The 14633-nt window shown below is 40.2% G+C and overlaps 1 long non-coding RNA gene across 1 annotated transcript; it reads right to left on the bottom strand.

Annotated features, from left to right (window-relative positions):
- Positions 1-234: 234 nt before the first annotated feature.
- Positions 235-14502, bottom strand: LOC148225099 (uncharacterized). Its single transcript, XR_015802165.1, has 2 exons — positions 9783-14502; positions 235-9682 (listed from the first exon to the last, which is right to left on the bottom strand). It is a non-coding gene; the product is annotated as an uncharacterized LOC148225099 (long non-coding RNA).
- Between the last annotated feature and the right edge of the window lie 131 nt (positions 14503-14633).

The following is a 14633-nucleotide window of genomic DNA, read 5'->3' as shown; positions in this document are numbered from 1 at the left end:
CCTGGGAGCACAGCTCAGTTGTCTTCTTGGCTTTGAGGTACTTAGTAGTAATAGCGAAACAAAGCCAGTGTGAAGACTTCTATTGAAGAAGTTTGCTGGTTTGAAATCGTTGTGAATCATAAATATCAGGAACGTGAAGGTGATTCATCACCATTTCCCAAAATGCTTGCTTTGGGTCAATCCTATAAAACCAGTTGACACTGTACCAAAAAAGTAGGGAGCCAACAGTCAAGCTTTTCAAGGTATGTGTATCTTTATTGATCAGCAGATACTAGAAATATTAATCCCCCATAACCTCTGTAAAGCATGAAGGCTCCTGCTTATGTTAGTGGGTATAATTTAGCTATTTCATAATACCCATTAAATACTCTATGTAAAACAATAAGTCTTTAATCTTAAAAACCTAGAGGTATTTAATTCCAGCTCTGAATAAAAGAAGCCTAAGAATTACAGTCCAGGAAAAGAGTAGGGTTTTGCCCTCACTGTTATTTCTCTCTGCAATACACTTTTCCCATGAGTCCTGAGGTATCACTGTCAGCTAATCCATGGGAAATTTAGTGATGCCACTGAGGACATCATATTTCAAGTTAGAGGTCTGCTGCCAATGCTAGTCTATAATATCAGTAAAGATTTTTTTTTCCCCCGAGATCAGAAGGTTAATCTTTGTGTCATATTAAAGTTCTTGCTGATAAAATGGGAATATTATAAACTATATGTGTTTAAATTAGACTTGGCACTTGGTGCTTGTTGTTTACTAACAAGTTTACAAACATGTATTGATTGATTGTCACAGTATCTTTAAATGCTACCAGCTGTAATTTCCTGGCACAGCAGCTTAGTAGAAAGGTTAAGTGACCCTACTAAAGGGTGAGATGAGAATCAATGGTGAATCGGAATTCAAATTTTAGAATGCTGGATTCAAAAGACCAAGTTTCTCTTACATGGTGTTGCTGTGTCAGGTAATGTAATTTAGAGGGTCAAAATGATAAAGGCACAGGTGCCAAAGATGCCACACAGGAAAAGACAGTCTTAACAGTGTACATAGAGTCTGTGTCCCATCTTGTCATCCTCCTCACAGCTGGAAGCTGCTGCATCTTGGCAGTATCCCCCATTCTCTGATTCCCATTAGCTTCTGAAGTCAGCAGGAACTGATAATTGCTGGCTGTCACAGAAGGAAGAGATCACTAATCAACCAGGTGGTATCATCATGACTTTGTTACTGAGCTCCTACAGCCCTACTTAGCTGCTAATTTGGAAAAGCAAAATGCATCCTTGGTTATCATCCATGAAAGGCTACTGTCCCCCAGGTCAGCAGGATTGCATCTCAAAAGGAGTCTGGTGGAGGTGCCTGTAGGGCTGCTGGTCACATGGAGCCAGCTTAGCCTTCTTATTTCCAGCAGCTAAATCATATTAAGAAGCAATTAATGTTCATTAAATGCTTTCCTAGTGCTGCCTTCTCATCTAAGCAATGGCTGTCATAGGGATATTAGTTATGGCAAATAGGAGTAGAAATGACTGTTACAATTAAGAAGGAAGAGAAAGGTACTAAAGATGTTCAGTGAAATCGGAGTCCCATGTTCTGGGGAAGCATGAGAGGCCCCAGAGTGAGGTGTTGATGCGAGACAGCTGTTTTGTATTTTTAGTGCACTCACAATGAGTGTTTTTAGCAAAAAAACTTCAAGCAAATTCACAAAACTGAAACATATGTGTTTCAAACTGGGAAAAAGTCACTGGTTCACTGCGTTTCACAACTTCATCTATTTCCACCCACGGTTTTGGGCAACGTGGTTTTACATAATGATAAACTGCAACAACTAAGGTGTCATCTGCCAGACTCCAGGACATCAAATGGCCCCAATCATTCCACTAAAGAAAAATCACAAAAAACAATGCATTTTTGTACCTCATTAAAATAAAAAAAGATTCCGAACCAAATAATCACCTTGTGTGGCTACTACTGCTGTGCTTTTTATCTTGCCTTAATGTTTTTTCTCTATTTTTTTCAGGACAGAGTTTTGTGTCCTGTAACTTTAAAAATTAGGCTTTATTAGAGTAATAATTTAGTAACTAAATTCAGCCAGCAACCAGTCTGTTGAGATCTGCATAAACCTAGCTAAATTATTAGGTGTTTAAAAGCAGTTACATGTACTATCACTTTAAGATATCATACTATCACTATAAGATGTCATACTTACAGAATCACAGAATATTCTGAGTTGGAAGGGGCAGACAAAGATCATCAAGTCCAGCTCTTAAGTGAATGACCTGTACCATGGGGATTGTACCCATGACTTGGTGCTATTAGCTCCTTGTTCTAACCAATAGCAGGACTTGCTTCTTGCGCACAAAATTAATGATTTTTCACTGTTGTAAGCTATGTTTTTGTATCCATCAGTTAGATATTGTGTGCACTTCACCAGATTCCTTCATTTAGTTTAACTGAGAAAACAGCTTCTCTTTAGCAATGATGATCCAGCCCGATGGCAGATAAATGCTCATTGCCAAACTTGAGGCCAGTAACTACTGAAAATGAGTGTTTTACTGCCAGCCGCTGTGTGAGCCTTCATCCAATTAAGGGCAGTGCAAGCATGTGCCCATGACTATAGTTCAGTCTGGTGTGTATGCTTTTCCAAAGGAAGCTGAAAGGTCCAAGAGGATCTGAATTACAATTAGGTACAAAGGAGGATTTTAATTCAGAAACCAAAAAAACTTGCAGTTTGTTAACCTGAAGAGAAATAACTTCTTTTCCCCCATTCTCTTTTCTTCCTAAAGGCTCTCAGCACGACATCTTAACATGACACTATGCAAAAGGCCGTACTGGGTCAGACTAGAACAGCATGTTCTTCAGGCAGTGCCCAGCAGCGCAATCCCAGGGAAGAACTGTGCAGTGATCCATCCCTAGGACCCTTTCTCAGCTTCCAGCAATCAATGGCTCAGGGAATTTCTGAACTAGACCTAGCTGTGTGTTTAGTTGTCTTTCATGGATTTTTCTTCCATAATTGTATCTAATTGCTTTCTGAAACCATGTAAACTTCTGGCATCAACAGCAGCTTGTGCCAATGATTTCCATGCAAGATGAATCCTTCCATTACAATTAGCCCAGGAACAATTTGCAAGTCTCTGTTGTTATTTGGAACTCTGATCTCCTTGCTAAAGGAGATGATGCCTAAGTATTCTCTTGTAAAGAATTCTACTACAGTTGCACAAAACAGTGCTGCAGTTAATACAAATTCACAGCATCCATTGCTAGAATTCAGTGGGAGTTATTACAGAGCATACTGTGAATGCAAATTAAAAATAATGCACAACACTCAACCAAATCCTAATGGACCAATGGCACAATGTCAAATACAACAGGAGCAAAGACTTTTAATACAGTTATTAAAACCCCAAGCAAACAAACAAAGCAAGTAAATTAGCACTGACGAAAACTGTTGGAGCAACATTTACTCGTCATAGATCAGCATGCATACTGACTGTACAGCTCCCAGAGGCTTTTAAAATGCCTACATGGCTGAAGGGGGAATATGCCCCCAGGGATGTCACATAATGGAAGGGTTCTCATTGGGCGCTGTGGTCAATGGTTGAGGTAATTAAGTCAAACTAAACATTTCTTTCTATCACTGAGTGTGACACAGTGTGTCCAGGCCATCTGTAGAAAAATCCTACTTGGGATCACATGTTTGTTGAAGCATGCATATAAAATACACGGTGATAGAAACAAGAGGCCATAGTCGAGTTCCATAGAATTGTCTTTTATAATACAAATGATGGGGTGTGATGGGCAGTCAGCATCATTTATGAAAAATGAGAGCAACAATTCAGGAAAATAAATGTATGATATGAGCAAATAGCAGGTATTACTTGGAAGAAGGAAAAAAAGGGACAGGTGTATGAAGGCCTTATCTTGGGATGGGAAGATTATCCCACTGAGTTTCATCCAGGAGGGTAGCCTGACTGATCACCTGTCTTTTTGGGATCACACTGAAAAAACTAGAGCCCTTTTGCTCTCTCTTTTTTTTTTTTAAATTTTTTTTTGGCATTCATATATTTTCTTTATTGAAATTCACAGAGTACAGTAAATGGAAAAATGGAAAAATAAGGAAGAAGCCTGTGCCAAAGTATGGGGATAGACTACTTCATTGCTATGGAAGAATACCACAGAAATGATAGAGAGCACCATGAACTCATGGAATTGGGGGGTTTGGAGGAAGAAAGACAAGACCTCTGTCTTTAAACTGGGAAAAAGCCCATTAACCTCATTAAATAGAGTTAAAAATAAAACTGCCCAGATTGCAGCCTAAACATATTCTTATATAATAGTGATTCTCAGAGTCTCTTCTGCAGTAAAAATTGTTGAATGCTCCATAGAAACATAGCGGCTGCAAATCCTAGATTTTCCTTCTTCTGTCATCAGGTACTTCCTAGGCTATTTGAAGCAGTGAAGTTAATGCTGATACAAGGGGCATGCTGAAGGGGTGCAGGTGAGGCATGTGGGTGTCAACAGTGGGATCAGACGGATGGGGTTTGTAACTGGGATGCTTTGCTGTGAAAAAGAGATCACCTGGAAGATTTATGTCCCATAAATCACAGAACTATGTAGGAAAGTGATTGTGAGGGTGCTTGAGAGTCAGGGTTCGACAAGGTCCCTTAGCTCAGGTGCAGCTTTAAGCACATGTTAACCTGGGGCCAGTCCTGAGCTTCTGGTGAGGCACCTGCCAGAGTCCTCTGAAAGCTCAGTGTGTCTCTGGAGTGAAACATCAGTGTTTACACAGGCCAGGGGGCATATTCATGCAGTGATGAGGAAAAGCAAGACAGTCACTGAACCTTCATCACATTCTGGAAGAGAACTATGTAGGAAAATAACTCGTTAAAAAAGTCAAAAAATCTACCTCTTAGCATTAGGGTATGGCTTCCTGTTTCAGAATCATCAGTGAAAGCAAGGGTGGGGGGGAACTCTACACAGTTCTTTATTTCTGTTTCTCTAGTAACATCTTGACATCTTGAGCCATTTATAAACTGAAACTGAAAGCATTTGCCTCCAAACAGAAATAAATCCAGGGTACTATAAGAGCTAGCAAGATATACGGATATTTGGGAATGCTTGCTGTAAACAGGAGTTGTCTTAGATGTCTTTTTTTCTCCATTCTGAAGTAATTTTCAGTCTGAATGATGCTGGATGTAGACCAGAGTCCAAAGTGGGCCAAAACATGACGGGATTCATGCCAACATATGAGAGAGCCACCTCACCCACTGCATGACAATTGCTGTCCTGCTGGGGAGAGGACTGGGAGTGGGGCAGCTGGATTGGAGCTGCCCCTGCAGCTGCAAAGCAGCACAGCCCCTCTCTGGCATAGGGAGAAAGTGAAAAACCTTGGAAGCCTGTGCTATGGCCAGGGGTATGGAAGGTGGCAGGCAGAGGCCAAGGGAGGGGGTTAGGACAATTTCCTTCTCATGGCTGGTCATCATCAATTGCACTCAGCTCTCTCCCTCTCTCTCTATCTCTCTCCTTTAAACATGTAGTGCTAGGCATGGAACTTCAGTAAATATGCTGATATCCCATACCTCAGTGACTGGCCTTGCTGATTGTATTGCATCCCTGGCTCACTTTCATTAGACTTTGCAAATATACTGCCATTCCTGCAAAATCTGTGTGCTGGGTAAGCCAGAATCTCTCATACAGTCCTCAGATAGTCACTTATCTATTTGTCTCCCTCTCAATTACTGTACTTCCAGAGAAAGCACATTTTAGTTTATTATATCTGGTGCCTTTGATGGCTTGGCAGAAAAGATTTAAGGTCTAGCAGAGGGAAAAACCAAATGTAGCTTAGGAAGAGTGAGTGGCATCTGAACAGAAGGGATCAATAACAACTCTTACTTTTAGCATTATTTTCAAAACAGGCATTCAGTACCTAGCTCCCAGGTGAGACTTTCTGCAGCACGTGGTCATTTTCTTCTTAGAGACTGACAGCCTCATTTTTAACCTTGAGAGCTTTAACACCCATACTATTTATTTGGACATCCCCTACAGTTAACAAGTCCATCTAAATAGACTAAGTTTATAAATATACGGTTTGCATACACCATTTCTGAATCTTCTATATTGAACAGCCTTGGCATCATCAGTAGATCTGAAGAAATCTAAAAATATATCAGTGTTTGGGAAGAGGACCCAAAAGGGAGAGCAGGAGCAAGGAGAGAAGGATGGAGGCTCCAGGACAGTGAAGATGTGCGTGGGGAGCACAGGGGCTCAGTGTGGGGGACAGGATGGCATGTCAAATGCGTGGAGCCTGAGCACTAAGGGCAGAGGGGAGGGAAGATGAAGGCATTTTCAGCTGAGAGGAATGCTGATGCTTAAAGTACCATTATCATGTGCTGGGGAGATGTGCATTTTAAATACTAGCATTTAAAATCCTTTGCCTTTAATGTCGTGTTTGCATATTGCATGAGTATGCATTTGACCGAATAGCTGAGTGTGTGTAAAAGTCAATTCTAAAGCAAGGAATCATCACTTGGAACCTGCAGCTGGAGAAAATTTATTCAGGCTCCCCAGATGCACTCAGACTCAGCTTGGCTGTCCTTAAGAGCAAACTGAGAATTTAACAAGTAAGCAATATGTGAAATTTTTTTGATAACTATTGGGTATCGTCATGAAAAACTGAATGAGCCCCCTGCTGACAGCTGGCCAGCGAGTACCACAGAAAGCAGCAAGCAGATGCAGCAGCACTTTCCTGAACTGCCCCAAACCACATTACTTGGATCTTCTTTGAGGAGAGACAGTGCTTCAGCCTTTGCACCATTTTTTCCATCTTGTCTGACTCACTCTTCAGTAACGTGTATGGTGCAATAATTTCCTTTCGGGGAAAAAAGCCCCAACAACCAAAAGTCTTTTGTACGGAGATGAGATTGAGACCACAAATTCAGACCACATTGGAGGATTTGGAACTAGCTGCTTTTCTCAACCACAGTGAACCAAATTTTCAGCACTGAATTGCATGTTTGCATTTCGGAGGCATGTTACCATCTAGCTGAGGATGACGTGTAGTGGCAGGTATAGGAAAGATCTGCCACACAGGATATTTGCATGTAGCCTACTGAGCCCTGTGAGACAGGAACCAGTGCCAATTTGAACATGGGGCCCATTTCCTGTCTGGCCCAGTGATGCATGTCATGATCTGAAGCAAGATGATCTCTGAAAATTAAAAGGTGCCGAGTAATTCAAAATTGTGACATATTGATTTCTCTGTTCCGACACCATATAATTTGTAAAGCTGCAACACAGCACTATAACTCAATGTTTGGTCTTTAATGACTGGCCCAGTTATAAATACTGTTTTACCATTTACTGACTTTTTACATTTATTGAGCCTGTATTTTATCTAGACTTATAAACAGAGTGCAGGCCATTTTTAACAAACACAAAAATATTTCAGCCTAAACAAAAGAATGCATTACTACGTGAGTGCACTTCCAATGCATGATGAGAAGGTGTTGCCAGATGTTCTGTAGGAAACTAGGGAAAGAGGTGTGGGCCAGGGAGATGTGGGTGAAGCATGGAGAATAGCACTGGTAGAGCTCCAGTAGGAACTCATGCCCTGGGTACAAGTTGGCTGAGGTCCTCAGCTGGATGTGACGTGAGTGGCAGTGATTTCAGCTGCACACTCATTTACCCCATGCAAAGCATCGTCCTAATCACAAACTGCAGCAGCTGTTGGAGGGGACAGCAGGGAAGGGAGCTGTGTTTTTCCCAGGCTCTGAGTGAAGAAACACTGGAGGAGCTCTGCAGTGGGCACATGAAGATCAGATCTCTCTTGGGTTTTTTTCCTGGTTAGAGCAAACAGGAATTGTCTTCTGTAGACTAAAGCATGTGTACTCCCATGTTCAGTAACATAACAGAAAAAGTGACAGAGCTCCCCCTTTGACCTTTGACTGTACTGATCTATTCTGTAATCATAAGGGTAAAATAGTACAGAATTTAGAAGTTTTGGTTAGATTCCTGAGTCCGTAGGTAGTTAATGTTCTTTTATTTCAATAAAGAGAATATTTTTATGAAATTAAGTAAGTTATGAAATATAAACTTACTTCCCCATTCACAATTTGTTTTTAAATAGCCTATAGATACTGTGTTTACCTAGACAGGATGCAAAATGAATAAATTATGTACAAACAAGCTGGTTTTGCCAGTTATAGATACAAAACCTTGTAAGGGCTTCTGGTTTTAAAAGGAAGCTGAAATTACACATTTTTCATTGAAAGTATCAATCTCATTAGATCTATTTATGTAGAAGATCTTTAAAAAAAAAGACACAAAAATTTACTTTTATAGGACACAGATGGCACATCATGGCTGGGTTTCATATTACCAGATATATTTCATATTATCACATGAAATATATACATCCACATTTGAGCCATTCACTCTGGTTCCACTTATACTTAAGTGAAAGATACTCACTTCTGGAGAGAAATCGATCTCATCCAAAAGTGAACATATTTAAGCTGATATTTATTATCAGAGGTACTGTCTCAGCTACAGGTGAAGTAAAGCCCTCTTCTCCTGAGAAATATTTAAGGGAATTAAAAGCATTCTTGTTCTCATCTGAAAACACCGATTTTTTTAATATATTCAGACATAGTATTTTATGATGTGATGGCAAGCTTTTAAATGAGTATTACTTACATAGCCTGGCACACAACTTCTACTAGAGACACAAGGCTGAATCAACTCACATTTTAACGTGGAGTAAGCTTGATAGATACAGGGTTTAATTACACTTGCATGTTTAATTATGTGAGAAAAATAATTTAGAGGCTTGGTACGTTGCATGTTCTCATGACCTTATTGACATGAGTTATCCTATACATGGACACCCTGCTATATTCACACTATCTACTTCAATTTCTCCTGAATTTAGAGCCAAAATTAGCCTTTATCCTTTTCATGTAGAAGATGTCTGCCACACTCCCCTTATAGCAGGTGGAATTTTTCAAGCACTTACCAGAAAAATCAAAGGTGGTTTTGCTGCTAAATTCCTCAGAGAGCAGAACTAGTTGGTAAGAACTATGGAGAGAAATCCTCCATCCACCAAAATAACTCATCCATCATCTGTGAAGGACCCTGGTACCCTGACTGGATGGCACTGGTGTGCAGAGCACTACCAGGGCTGTGGCTCATGCTGTTCATATTAAGAAGGTCACAAAGTGTGTGCTTGCTTTGGGAATTCAACTATCAAAAGTCCATTTTCCTTGAAGTTATAAGAGACTTGGAAAGAATATTGGGTAGATTTTTTTATTTGCATTCATAAGAAAAACAATAATTAACAAAATTCTAGGCTCAAATCAGTGAACCATAGGATCATTTAAGCTGGAAGACCTCTAAGATCATAGAGTCCAACTCTTAACTCAGCACTGTGAAGTCCATCACTCAACCATGTCCCTCAGTGGCACACCTACCTGTCTCTACAGCTCATATTCTGTCAGGCTGAGCATGCTTCTTCAAGAAAAGGAGCTGCCACAGGTTTTAATGTAGTGAGCCATAAATGTGCCAGGTGAATGGGCCTGGGCACAAAGAGCCCTGAGAGCCACAAAACTTGGTGAGTACAGACCAGCCCAGCCATGCAGGAGACCTTCTCGGGTGACAGTACAGCTGGAATATTTTAGTGAACAAAGAGAAGCTAAACTCCTTAAAAAAAGAAAGGGTTAGCAAGAGTATTAGAAAACTTCTTAATATGTAAAAAAAAAAAAAAAAAAAAAAAAAAAAAAGAAAATAAGATAATACTCACTCTGCCACTCTGCAGTTCCTGGAAAATGACAGTCAAACTAAAACAGGGCAAGAAATCTGCTCCTAAACATCTCCTGTGAAGAACAACATGTTTTAAGAAATTTTATCTATTGCTTTTGAGTCATTGTATTGAGTTACAGAAGTGGAAGTGTTAAAGGAATTTCCATCATGCAAAACATCCAGCTATTAATAAAAAGCTATTTTAATTTTGTAAATTCCTCCTGACAAAGTGACTGTTATGAGGAAGGGGAAGTAGTAATTAATTGTAGATGGTGCTGCCTCAGAAGCATACTGAGCTTGGCTACACAAAGAGCTTATTTTATGTTTTTTTCAGCTATTGCCTTTTCTCAAAATATGTTTACTGAAGAGCCCTGTTCGTTTGAAATAATAGTTTTCATCAGATTTCTTCAATGCACCTGCTATTCTTAGTTTGAACAAAACAGGCATTCTTTGAGTAGCTGTTTGATACTATAGTTTAAGATTTATGTAAATAGCCTTTATATTTATTTATACATGAGCTGGGATCAGTAATTTGTCCAGGATATAGCAATGTATTATACTGCCATGGAATTAAAAAGCAGAAGTTTGGTCATGAGTTAGCTTCATTGTAAACCTTAGATTAGATTAGATTAGATTAGATCATATTAGATTAAAGATGGTTGCCTTTCCCTGGCCAGGATTAAAATGTTAGCCACTTTGAAGATCAGAAAAATATTCTCAGGACAAAATCTCAAGAAACTGAAGTATGCCTGTGATTCAATTAGGTATCTTATATCATTTAGTGTTACCCTCACTGCTTAGTCACCGGAGTTGTGAGATTCTGAAAAGCCAAGCTTTTCCTTTAAAAACTGAATTTTTAGTCCTTAAAATTGCTGAGGAGAAAAAAGTAAAAACGAAACGTCTCAGTGTTAAAGAAACCAAAAAGAAAAACAAAGTATTTTGGAAGAACTGGTGTGTTCCTATGCAGGTTTTGTAAAGCTGTGTTTGCTAGTATCAGACATTAGTAAGAAACTAATGTGGAAAAGAGACTGTATAGTTCACAGGGATAATTTTTTAAACCATTTTGCACCCCTTGGTCCTTAGAAGAAAGCCCCAAACAAATAACGATCAGGCAAAAGAGCTCCAGCCTCTTGGAGCACAGTCCGGAGCCTCCTCCAACCCGGCGCAGCAGACGGCGAGCGGTGCACGGGCCGGATTGCTCCTGTCTGGCACAGCTGGAACTGCTGCCTCCTTCCTTCCTAGCACAGCTGGAACTGCTGCCTTCTTCCTGTCCCTGCTGCCTCCTTCTGGCACTCACTGACGTTCCCTGTGCTAACAACTCCACGGCAACCACCCCCACTATCAATGGCTTTCTACAGACCCCACAGCAGTGCTCATGTTCTGGGACTCGATGTCAATGCCAGGCTGTCCCGAAGGTGGGAGCAGAGACAGACGTGGGGAAGGGGTCCCCGGGCAGATGTGCGCACCTCCCGTCCTGACAGACAACATCTGGCACAAGGGTCTGCCTCCAGAGCACAGCCTGGGCAACACCTGAGACATGTTAGATCATAACATCCACTGTGTGTGCTTAGGGCAGCCTCAATGGCTCTCACCAACCATGTGCGAGAGGAAGAAAGCAAAAGGAGAAGGATGCAACCAGTAATCTTACATAGTCAGCTCTGTGAAATCTCCAAGCTATTGATTATCTCTGGACTGTCTTGTTAGAAAAAACTACGGGTTTTTTCTTCCAGGAATTTGTTTAAATTCCTCCTGAACATCCTTGTTACAAGGAATTGAATTTCACACTTTGGTTGGGAATTATGTGGTGGGGGAAAAAAAAAAAGAGTGAAATAATTCTGTTATTTAATTTACACTTGATATCTGATAATTTCACTACTTGATCATTACGATGTACAAATAGTGGCTAACATTTTCTCATGATCCTCGTACCAGACATGGATTTAATTAGCTTTGTCTTAATCCTTCTCAGTTTATGAGTTCTTTCCATTTATTTTTTTTAACATGTGAAAGCAATTCTCAAAGGGTTTGAAAAAAATTTAGGAGCAGAACTTATGAAAATTTTTTTCCAGGATCTGTCTTTAAGACAGATAATTTGGCATTGTCCTTGGTAATTAATTTACCAGTACCACATAACATATTTCTAACAAGGTCTTTTTTGCACAAATTAAAAATACAGGAACCACGAACTGGCCATCTTTTACCTGTGGTGGGATCAAAGCATTGAAAAATACACAAAATAAGAGCAACAACATTAATGTTTTATAAAGAAAAAAAATGTGATACGAGATTGTATCTTTTACCAGCAGTAGGAAAAAGAATGAAGAAATATTGCTTCAAGGTTTTGTAGAAGCCTAATTTGAAGCACCTATTTATAGATGCTGTGTATTATGTTAATTTGGCTTCTCCTGCCACACAAAGACTTCCTTTGAGAGCTTTTGTAGTAAAAGAAGGAAGAAAGTGAGGGGCCATCACAAATGGAGATATGATAAAAGCTGCTGTCATTATAACAAATCATCAGAAAGAGAGAAGGAAATGCTGAGACACCATTTATCACTTTGAGAAATGCTCACAAAGAGATCCTGGTTAGGTAGGACTAGATGCAATTTTTATGAAGAGGGATGTGTTATCAGAAAAGTGCTATTTTTTCTTTTTTATAGTTTACAAACTCGTCCCAATTTCTGCCAGTGTTATTTGCAAGAATTATTCAAATACCTCACTCAAAACAGTAAGAAAGAATTAATTTCTATTTGAAAATAAATTTCATTTCCCTGAAATGGTGTTGGGTCTGGGTTTTTTTCAGAAATGGGATGTGAAGTTTTCAGCTTCTAGACTGTATGCAAACAGATAACTTTAAATGGGTTATTTTCATTGTATTGAGGTCATCGATCATGCTATTTTTTCTACTGCATGACTGCAGGCATGAAAAACAAGATTTTTGACATGGGAAAATAGACTAGAACTAATGAACTATTGACAATGCATATGGGTAATAGATAACAACCAGAAATGAGCTGTGCTTTGTATTATTTTTGATAATTTAAAGGGGATAGTGGCACTGTAGCCACCTTCGCTGATTGTTTTACCCATAAAAATGCAATTTTTTCAGGAAGAGAAAAAGAAAATCTTTGCAAATGAATGTCTGCAAACATAACATGGTTAGGGCATAAATGTCATGTTGGAAATTACGTATCCATGGATGCTACTTTGTGGCCAAGTTCTTTCCACTCTCCTGCAGGCAGTCATTAGCAGAGTGAAACCCTTCGTACAGTGAAAAAATCCGCTCACAATGTAGACATCTTCTAGAAATGTGGTGTTGGATTTCTTTAAAAATCGTTAAAAATTCTTTAACAAAACACTAGAAATGATTAACTTGGAGATTATTACAGCTCATTTGTATCGAGTTGGTTTTCCATCAGTCTATACTAGTGCCATTAACCAGACGCCCAAAATCCCAGTCACTTTTGCAGGGTTCAAAGAGAAGCTTCTGTTGGGTCGATGGCACAGCAGCATCAGCCCCCACAGATGCTCTGGGCGCTGCCTTTGGGGAAGGGGACGAGGCAGGAGGTGGCAGGGCAGCTGCTTGCCACACAAAAACTCCATCCACCAGCTGCTGGGGGTGGCCTGGGAGCACCCTGGAGGATTTGTGTGGTGTGAACAGGCATGCAGCCCTGCCCCGGGGAGGGCACAAACCACAGAGGGGCTGACAAGGTTTTAAAAATTGTCTGCACTCCAAAATTATCAAGCAAATCACATTTTGTAAATTGCCCACATAACATGGTCACATGAGTTAAGCACTGAGGCTCAGAAGATCTGATGCCTGTGCAGGTGCTGCTGGCCACAGAGGCTCTGCCAGCTTGCACAGAGATTTTGCTGGGGCATGCACTATGTGGTGTTGACTTAATCTCATCCCAGATATTACTTGAATGAACGCACACCATGAAATAACATCTTGGACTAGGAAATCTATGTCTTGACCAGATGTAGAGGTGCATTTAAAGCAGTCTCACCGGCTCTTACTATTCTTTCTCCTAGCAGTAGTCCGCAGTCAGGCTGGAAACGTAAAATCAGGGATCTTGTAATTTTTTAGGTGGCGGATAGCAAGTACTCAGTAGCCTAGAAACATCACCATCACACTCATCTCCTTCATTTATTCATTTATATTCTTCTATGCAACTCTCTTTCCCACACTTAGTCACTGAGCCACTCTGAATTTTCAGTTGATGCAACCAGAGAGAATTGAATTGGAAAAAGCTGACATTTCCAAACGTGCCCAAGTAGGAAATGATTCAGCGGTTCCAAGGAGTAGAGCCAACTGTAAAAGACCATTTGTAACATGATACATCTGGAACCCTAAGCCACCCTTTTGTTTTACGACCTTCTAATCCAGCTATTTTAATGTATGGTGCTTTCCTTTTCCGTAGGAGGATTTTTACCCCATGCTGGTTTCTTTTGTTTTGGCTGTGAAGAATTTGCATTGTAACTGTCTAGGGAACTCATCATAGGGACAACCTGTGGTCCCTGCCCTCTGCAAACCCCACTGGGTCCCAGTCAGCCCAGGAAAGGCTGTTTATGTAGGGTGAAGAGTACATCTAAAGAAGTTAGTGACTGAGCCTTTGCCATTTTGATGAGAAGATTTTGACCTTGGATTCAAAATATTAATTTGCATTTGTCACAGAAGTGGTCACTCAGGTATGCAAGTCGTGCTGGCTCATTTTCTGACAGCCTATTTTGCAGCATATTGAGGTATTGTATGGCCTGGGAGAACAATCAAAAGCTTGTTTTACCTAATAAGGAAACTGCTGAGGCATATGAATAACCGTTCTGTTTTCCAATACATTTCACACCAATTAAT

This window comes from Sturnus vulgaris, chromosome 1, assembly GCF_052056855.1.
Source record: "Sturnus vulgaris isolate bStuVul1 chromosome 1, bStuVul1.hap1, whole genome shotgun sequence".
Taxonomy (NCBI): Eukaryota; Metazoa; Chordata; class Aves; order Passeriformes; family Sturnidae; genus Sturnus; species Sturnus vulgaris.
This window is presented reverse-complemented; position numbering and strand designations above follow the sequence as displayed.